The 10,378-nt window shown below is 36.9% G+C and overlaps 1 pseudogene; it reads right to left on the bottom strand.

Annotated features, from left to right (window-relative positions):
* Nucleotides 1–4,604: 4,604 nt before the first annotated feature.
* Nucleotides 4,605–7,803, bottom strand: LOC145106683 (G-type lectin S-receptor-like serine/threonine-protein kinase At4g27290; annotated as a pseudogene).
* Between the last annotated feature and the right edge of the window lie 2,575 nt (nucleotides 7,804–10,378).

Genomic DNA, 10,378 nt, shown 5'->3' with positions numbered 1-10,378 from the left:
TGTGCAAAGGTGCTCATGGTTTTGAAAAGATGCTCTCTTGGTCTAAAGGTTCTCCTGGTTGTACATATATGCTCTCTTTTTGCAACGATGCTCCTGGATGTACAAAAATGTGTTCTCTTGTTCCAAAGGTGCTCATGGTTGTAAAAAGTTTCTACTTGATTCTAAAGGTGATCTTGGTGAGAAGGTGCTTCTAGCATGGTGATGGCGTACTAGGTGTATGGTTGGTGGTCGTGCACATCTCTCAAGGATGAAGGTTCTAGAAGCATATGCATGACGATATATGATTGGTTGACACCTTTATTGACCTATGGACTAATGGGGTTGGCTCAATAGGGTTTTAGGTTGGATCCACCTAATAAGTTAGGGCTGAGAGCTATTAACATACTTTAGTTAAGGGCTTTTTAGTGAGACTATATCCATCAGCTGAGTCTAAACACTTAGTATACCCACACTACTATAATCGTCAATCTTCGGAGTGGGATACATATGTATAGATCTATACGGGGATGACATCCCCACATGCGGTTCCTAGCTACAACCTTGACTGATCAATTAAAGCGGGTGATAAGTGTCAACAATTGTTACTACAACGTCCAATGAAGCGTTATAGGGGGTTACATTTAGTCACATAGCTCGGTTATAGGACTCAGTATAAACATTAACTGAAATCTCTCTCTCTCTCTCTCTCACTACAAACCATGGGCTTGGTTTCTTTCAAAACTATTTTAAGTATGGAATTAGTTATGTAACAGTACAGTTTGGTTTTCAACTATATTCAAGGATTCTTTACAAGCGCAATTTTAAGTATGGATTTACTTATACAAAGATACATTATGTCTTTCAAAGACTCTTTGCACACACAGTGTTAACTATTGTTATACTAACAAAGAAAATACTTTTTAGACTTTTTAAAAGTATTACTGTTGATAGAAAAAACATGTAAGTCTCACCAACCTTGTGTTGACCCTCAAAATTACATGTATTCTCAGGAAATCACTACACAGATATTCAAGATGGATTGAATTACATGTGACATAATTTACTAGCTGCTGTAATATCTGCCTATCTGTTAAGGCAATTCATCTACTATTATTTTCTGTAAAAACCTTGTATTCAAATATCAAGATGGAACACGAATGCTATTTTGTTTATTGTTGTACTTGTGCTATATATTCAGTTTACATGTAATCCATGAACTTCGTCGCACAGCCCGACGTGTTCCACCGCCTCGACCGGGGGTGTGACATATATGCACATAATGTGTGGGTTGTATAAGGAATTGAAAGTTGTTTCCCACTAATCTATTTTTTCTCATTGTTACTATGTAGCTAAGATTTCAGATGCATGCACAATCACTAAGGGTAAAGAGAAGGTTTAGCTCCTTAGTTCACAAGATTATGAATTTTTAAATATGACTTGAGCATTTGGAATCCAAGTTGGAGCATTTAGGATCACACTAAAGCATTCTGACATAAGATAAAACATTCTGACATAAAAGTACACCTGGTTGCGCAAAGGTGCTCATGGTTATGCAAAGATGCTCTCTTGGTCTAAAGGTTCTTCTGGTTGTACATATATGCTCTCTTTGTGCAACGATGCTCCTGGATGTACAAAAATGCGTTCTCTTGTTCTAATGGTGCTCATAGTTGTAAAAAGTTTCTACTTGGTTCTAAAGGTGATCTTGGTGAGAAGGTGCTTCTAGCATGGTGATGGCGTACTAGGTGTATGGTTGGTGGCCGTGCACATCTCTCAAGGATGAAGGTTCTAGAAGCATATGCATGACGACATATGATTTGTTGACACCTTTATTGACCTATGGACTAATGGTGTTGGCTCATTAGGGTTTTAGGTTGGATCCATAGTCTATAAATAGGGATGTATGCTAGTCACTCATTTGGTATCTTTGAGTATCTTGAATTATAGTGAGTAGGACGAATATTTGTTGAATTGTACTTGCAATCTCTGTTTGAGAACTCCTGAATAAGCATACTCCTTACTGCCTGTTGACACACAGGTCACCTTAATTGAAATACGTAAATACTTTGTCCTTATATGTGTGTGTGCGTGTGGTTTAGTGAGCTATCTAATTTACTTCCTAACAAGTGGTATCAGAGCTTGGTAAGTGTCATCAGATTTGTTCTGATTCTTGACAAGTGACGTCTAATTTATTACATGAATAAATGGCATCTTTTATAGATCGTTTGAATGTAAGGGTTATAGTAATACCCGACTTATTCTTTGTAAATATGTATTTTATTGGGTTGACATGTGATGCTATATACTTCTTAGTCATTTTACATTACAATAAGTACATTGTGTAGAAAAATGTAGTTATAATTTTTGGGTGTACCTTTATATTTAAAAGCGGGGTGTTAGATTTGTAGTGGTCCCAAAACTCAAATAAATTCTCTAGCGACCAATAAAATGGGAAAAAATAGACAAAAGTAAGCAACATGTTGTTTTAGAGCTGATGTGTTAGGATTGCACGTAGTCATCATGAATTGTTGACCAAAGTCATTTTGAAGCTGACAGAGCCAACAATACTTGCACTGAGACTAACCATAATTGGAATCGGCTATAACTATTCAATTATTTTGTAACTTCTAGAAAATTGCTAATTTCGTCATGCTTGTCCAATTACGAGTACTGCAGTATATATACACGAAGTATATAAATTGTTTTGGGCTCTGCCAAGATCTTGAAAATCCCATACATGTATTTACTATTTGATTCCTATTCTTGGGGTTAAGACTTGAAGTGCTTTCTTATGGATTATTTTGCATATGATTTTGGGACACCCATAGCTAGGCCTGAAATATAGATCAAGTTAAGTGACTTTACACGATCCACAATGATACCCAAGAATTTTGATTATAATCTCACCATACTTCTCCTTATTTTCTAATGTTTTTTTCATCATAATTCCGTCCCATAGTAACTATATCTTGACTGATATAATTTAATTTTGTGTAGAGTAAATTAAGTTGCATTCTCTCATTGATCACAAGTCCTCTATTTCTATATGAAATCCTGGTTGAGTTTGATGAGGATAGGGAATGTATCACAATCCTATTCCTTTCCCAAGATCTCGACAAACAAATAACACATAGGTGATCAATAAACATGAGGAAACACCACAGACAACTCATGAAATGCAAGAAACAAATCCAAGACATGATACCCTTGAAGAACAATCATGGACCGAGTATATTCGAAAGTTAAAGCCCAAAGAACAAGAATAAGCTAAAAGAACTCGGGGACATAAATGCCCCAAACAAGGCACACCATACCACATAACACGAAAATGTTAAAGTTCAAAACGATATAGACCAGCACGCGACCATGAATGAGACCCTCTTGAAATGGAAAAGCAAAAGGGTGAAAAATCAATTGAGGCGAATAAATGATTTTGTTACAATACTACTTCCATTGTTAGATCACTTGCAACCCACATCTACGCGTGTCTCCTCGATGATACATCCTCTTGCCCATTACAATAAGAAAACTAAATCTTCGAATAAAGAGGGATGTGGAGTGGCAGACATCAAATCAATGTTATTCCTCGTTATGATGAAGTGGCGATGGACGTTGGGTGCGACCATCTCCAATGGATTGATTTGCAACATGTGTGTCTAAGTTGTAGTAGCAAATATATATTTTAAAAAACCCTCCATGGACGAACCATTGCCTATCTCATATTTATACTATTCATTCTCAAGAAAACCTTGTGTGTGCAATGACATAAAGCGCTTGGATTTACTTCCATTCTACTTTAGTTTCTAGCAAAAGAAAAGACCCAAGTATATTGAAGGTTTAGTTAGTATTCCCACTCTATGTACATTTAAACTATATATTCTTTTTATCTTTAGTATATGAAAGAGAACCGGTGCATTGATTTTGAAGGCACTGTGCAAATAAAAATTGGTCCCAAAATGCATTTTTTTAGTAGAGGAGAAAAAATTAAAAAAAGCGAGGATGAAACAAGAATCAAACCTCCGTGGATTAAATCGAAGGGAAGCGCCCAAGCCATTCTAGCTACACTACTTTTATGGACTAAATAAAACACAACTTGCATATATATGAAGATTAATAGGTAAATCCTCGGAATTTCAGGCCCTAACATATGTGGTCGCTCACACTGACCACTAACCACAGTTAATTATACGTTATAAATAATTGAAATGGTAAAATGTCTGAGTTTTTTAGTTAACAAGGAAAGTGAACTGAAGAGTTATTTCACAACTTGTGAGACTGACGTATACCAAGGGACATCTTCTCAACTAAAAGTGTGGACATTTGACAAATAGTCATCTATATGTTGATGTCCGCTTGATATGAAGATGTGCTGGTGCGATTGTTTTGCAATCCATAAGATCACATAAATTAGCGGTGTAGCGTCCCAAATATGTAAAATTTATCTTGACGTCTATCAGAAAGTTCAAAGTTTTATTTGGTTATGTTGCATGCTGAAAAAGAAATTCATGATACACTGGTCAAAATATTACTACAAAGTGATTGAAAACATAAAGCCGTCAAGTGAACTGATTTACAGAAAAAACTTGGACAACATGTATATGTACATTTGGCATATAGGCATATGCTTTCTATCTAGCATACAGTAGTGTTATCATGTAATCTTGGAGCGATGAAACTGATTCATCTTCACGGTAACTTTCTTCCAAGAAAAAAGCTGGTTGTTTAGGTGGAGGCAATTCACCATCACTAATCAGCATCAATACAACTGATAACATAGTTGGCCTGTCTGCTGCATGATGTTGCACACACAATAATGCAACATGTATTGATCGTAGTACTTCAGAGACAACACATGATTTTTGTAAAGATGCACTCATAAGTTTGATGGACTTGTCTTCTTTATAGAGTCTATATGCCTGAATGACACCAAACTTCATATGAGTATTCTGAAGTTGATGTTAAAGAAAACACTAGTTTCTAGTCCAGATAGTAGGCATTAGTCTACCAACTTAACTTACATGTCCAAGAAGGTTTTCACTATGAGCTTCATGAGAGAACCCTTGGTTTTTCTTCCCACTCACAATCTCCAAAACAATTACACCAAAGCTAAATACATCTGACTTTATCGAGAAACGCCCATGTACTGCATACTCGGGAGGAATGTAACCACTGCAACCAAGGTCAATTAGTAAACACATATTAGAAATAAAGTTTCTTGTTTGTTTGTATTTTCCTCCTTTCTTGTGAAAGGCATGTTAACATTAATAAACTTCACAATGTTTTATAGATTCTTACTATGTTCCAACCACCTTCTTTGTCACGTCCATGGCATCATTTCCATCAAACTTTCGAGCAAGACCAAAATCAGATATTTTTGGATTCATTTCACGATCTAACAAGATATTACCTGGCTTGAGATCCCTATGGATGATTTGGAGGCGGGAATCTTGATGTAAATAAAGAATACCTCTAGCCAGACCATGGATAATGTTCAAGCACTGAGGCCAGTCAAGCATGGAAGTTGTGGTGTCATCTGTCCGATATATGAAAATTTGCCAACATAATTTAACACCGGTTTTTAAAAAGAAGTTAGAAGGTAAAGCACTAGCTAGCTAGAGAGAGTCAAACCAAATATAAACGAGTCCAAGCTTTTGTTTTCCATGTATTCATACACCAGAATCTTCTCATTTCCTTGAATGCAGTATCCAAGGAGCTTCACAAGATTTCGGTGCTGAAGTTTGGCAATACAAATGACTTCATTCCTGAACTCATCAAGCCCTTGGTTGGATGTTTCTGAGAGCCGCTTTACAGCTATTACTTATCCGTCTTCCAACACACCCTAAAAGATAAATATCAAAGCTTATGATCCTAAATATTTTCATGTAAAGTTATATCTTTTTCATGATATGCTGACAAATATTGCATTTAATTGTTACCCTATAAACTGGACCATAGCCACCTTCTCCAATCTTATTATCAATGCTGAAGTTATCTGTAGCCTTAGATATTTTTTGCAGGCCAAGAAAAGGTAGCTCATCAAGGTCTTCCATCTGAACACTGGTGTGATCCTTATCAAGGATATGCGCCCAGTAGTTTCCTACCAAATGATATATTCATTTTCAATTTCTCTTGAATATACATTAACCTCTAAAAAGTCATACTCGGAAAGTTGTATAGTTAACGCTTCTTGTTAATATTTCATTTTAGGAAACATAAAAAACAGACTTGTGCTGTTACCTCGTCCATTCCTATGAAGCCTTTTTTTCGTCTTTCTACAGGCATATGCCACCGCAGATAGAAGCACTGCAGCTGACAAAACTGACAGCACCAAAGTGAGTAATCTGTTCTTCAGGTTGAAGCTGGATTTGCTCTCTGCTAATGATACAATAGTAAATGATGTTGCAATTCAAATATAATGGTTAAAGTATCAAAAACTAAATGCATACAAACCAATGAGATACAAATGATAAAAAAGCTACACAATAACAAAAAGTTACATTGGAGATGTTATTATATAGATAGATAAAAATGTGTACCTGGTAACCGATAAACTAACTGATCAGAGGTTGCCATTCTTATGTGAAGTTGTTGATGGCCATCATACTCTCTGGTGTCCATCAGCTCATCAAACCATAGCAAACATCCACTTCCCCCGTTTCTGATATCTAAATCTGCATAAGCTGTACACGAGCAATTCCTTATGCAGGCCATCTCACATTCTACAAGGGACATGCTCATATTGTAGCATGATCTTCGTGTGTCTGGGAATTTCACTCCTGAAATTTTCTGGAAGCCATCATGCAAAGTCCCACAATCCAAAGGCTTTTTACGTTGACACCCACTCGACCAATCTCCTACATTCCATTCTTTTGGAACTCTTGGTTCAAAACCATTCATACAACTGCAAGGAGGATTTCCTTTGGGTTGGCAGCTCCCATAAGGACCACAGGGTCCATAACGACTACAATTATCAATTACTATGTTTCTATACATGACCCATTCTTGGGTTCGCTCAATCCAATTTAACTGCAGTATGATGCCATCCCACATCACTATTATTCTTTGAACAACTGAACTCTTAAGTTTATATCTATAATAAACTTCCATGTCGTTGACAACAAACTCTACGGACTAAATTGGATTTGTGTTTTCCGTAGGAAAACCGCTAAACCCAAGACCATTCCATGGTCCATGCCTTGCATGTTTAACCCGACCTTTTTCTTCAAATAGCTGTGGATACCCATTTGTGTCTAAATAGTGTTTATAAAGACCTGTAGAAGGATCATCAAGGCTTTTCCAAGATGTTAAATATCTCTCTCTTCCTGTTACCAAATCTTTCCCGAATTTCATTCCTGGTAGTAATGTGTTACCAGGATAGTCAAAACTTTCCCAGATCGGATTTTCTTTGCTGCAACTTTCATTCCACAGGACAAGATTTCCGGTGTCCAGAAGCTGTGCCACGGGATTATTATTCCCGACAGATACAGTCGAGTTGGATGACCAGATCAAGGTATTATCACCACTGTGAATCAACAGGTTTCCTTCTCTACTGACTTCAAACACCCCAGATGTATCACCGATTGGTGTCTCCCTATTAGCAATCCACACAACTGTACCAGTTGAAATCTTCTTGTACCATATCCCCAGGTAACGATTCTTGGACATTCCGGGGCTAAAAAATCCTAGTTCATACATCCCACCATCTGAAATAATGGTGTTGCCATCTTGGATTCGTTGGTTTGCAGATAGTGTATCGACCGCAGCAGAACTTGACAATAAAAAGAATATGGCAATGGAGAATAAGACATGGATGGGATAAACATCCATTTATGTCTTGTTGAATATGTTGGATGGTTTAGAAAACTTCTTGGTGAATCACTAAATATTTTTGTTGCATTTATGTGATCATAGTTATGTGTTAATTATCGATTCCAAAAAAATATATGTTATAATAGAAATGCATTAGTTTTGTGAAAGTTGAATTTCAAATGCTTATGTTTAGGGATATCTGATCATTTTTAATTAAAGGCCGGCTTTTTGAATGACATTTAAAATTAGAAGGACTTTTGAATCACATGTGGTCACCTCCATGACTCACATTTAAAAGGACTTAAGTAAACTCTATGCCACATTGACTAAAATACTTTGATCTAAACGAGGATTTTTTGAAACACATATCAGGTCACCTCGTACACCAATTCTTACTAGGAAATCTATGCCAAATCTTTGGTTATTATAAGTTTCACCATCAAATATATCATCATTTTAGTTATATTATATGCTTTTCTCTATATTAATAAGAAATAAATTCCAGTCAATATATACCAATTACATGCCCAAATACATACATTGATCAATCTGTCACTAGTAACTAAAACATATATGAAATATAATTTATATATATATTTTGGTAAAATATTAACAGTTTTTAGTTACATACCCTACTACATTTTAATGCTATGTAATCCTAATATTGTCAACACTACACCTTAAGCACATTCAGCGATGGACAATAAAAATTTTCACAAGTTTTAAAGAGCTAATTACACTCATGGCGGGATTAGTGGTGGATTATTGACAAAATCTCATTTGTGGTTATTCCGTCGGAAAATTTTAAACCATCAAATTGACTTTTATTTTTGAAACGGAAAATATCATTAAAGGTTAACAATTAGCAAGCAACTCAATCGCGACAGGAAACAGTACATAAATTTTAAACGAAAAAGAAGCAAAAAGAAACAAAATGCAGTTACAAGGATAAATGAGAAAAAGGAGAGCAAATCCAATTTGCCCGGTCACCACAACCATTTTTACTCCTATGTCTGCACCATGAGTATGAGCTAGCCATAATGACATCCACAATCTTTGTTGGAGAGACTCGAATATTCTTAAAAATCCATTCATTTCTAGCGTTCCAGATGCTCCAGATCGTGCAATAAAATATAACACTACCAATCGCTTCCTTTGGATGACAGTTGTGCCTTCCGTCACCTCAGTTTAGGAATTCCAAGATACACGAACACCTCATGTTTCCCAATCCAAGTCATTTGAAAATCCAAGAGTGTACAGTTTGAGTAAACTCACACTGAAGAAAAAGATGGTTCACAGATTCGACTTCTATGTTGCAAAAAGGGCACGTCTGATTAGGAACGTTTATTCCTCTCACCATTAGGGTATCTGCAACTGGAATCCCACCCATCGAAGCCCGCCATACAAAACATCAGACTTTTAGCGGGATTGTTTTTTACTAACAGATCTTAGGCCCTTGGACAAAATCAATTTCGAGTCAATTAGTCGCCTCATGTCATTTACCTTATAACCACCATCGATTGCATTGTTGAATTGAAAACCATATGGAGATGATGCCCTATTGATGTTCAAGTCGCCAATGTCTGTATATAACTGGAGCAGCTCATAAAATTCCACCAAGTTGGATGGCTCGTGCTTCCAACACCAAGAGAAACCAAATTCAGAAAGATGATCCGCAAGTGAGCAGTTTTTAACTGATTTAATCTTATAGAGATGTGGAATTTTTTTCTGAAATGTTGTTGTTCCACACCAAATGTCTTTCCAGAAGAGAATTGGAGTATCAGATCCGGGGATAAGAATGAATATATGATGATTATCAATACCTATACCTTCCAAGGCCATGACTGCTTTATAGATATTACACCACACCCCAACGGAAGTCTTCCTAGCAATATAATGCACAGGTTTCTTTGAAAAATTATGTATGCTTACAATGACTGCTTTCCAGAGGCTTTCATTTTCGTTCATAAGGCGCCACCACCATTTGATCAAAAGTGCCAGATTTTGTGCTTTTAGAGTTGAGGCCCCTAGTCTGCCTTCTGAGATGGGAGCTGTTATTTTTTGCCACTCGATCCAGTGAATTTTGCTTTTTTGTTGTAGCATCCCAAAAACACAGTCCAGAAATTTCATTTTAAAACTTATAATAAAACCATAAACCATCCATCATCATAAAGAAAATCAAGAACGACGTATCTCAAAACATCATGTCAAACACTGTATCAAAATCACGTGAGAAAATATTAGAGTCTAAAACAATCCCAGGCTGAAACTGTGGTGTAGGCCATGCAATCATCCCGAGCCCTTCCCTTTGCTAGTGGAAGTACCTGAAACCAAAACTGAAAACTGTAAGCATGAAGCTTAGTGACTCCCCCCAAACTACCACATACCATACACATACAACATGCAACTAAGAGATACGGTCCACGCCCACACTCATGGAGATACGGGCCGCGCCCAAACTCCGCTAACTGGGAGATACGAGCCCCGCCCACGCTCCGCTGACTCTAAGATACGGGCCCTGCCCACACTTAATTACTACGAGATACGGGCCCCGCCCATACTCAGCTACTATGAGATACGGGCCTCGCCCACA

The sequence above is a fragment of the Lactuca virosa genome, chromosome 1 (assembly GCF_052849685.1).
Source record: "Lactuca virosa cultivar CGN04683 chromosome 1, Lactuca_virosa_CGN04683_v6, whole genome shotgun sequence".
Lineage (NCBI taxonomy): Eukaryota > Viridiplantae > Streptophyta > Magnoliopsida > Asterales > Asteraceae > Lactuca > Lactuca virosa.
Note: the sequence above shows the minus strand (reverse complement) of the source record. Positions and strands in the feature narration are given on the sequence as shown.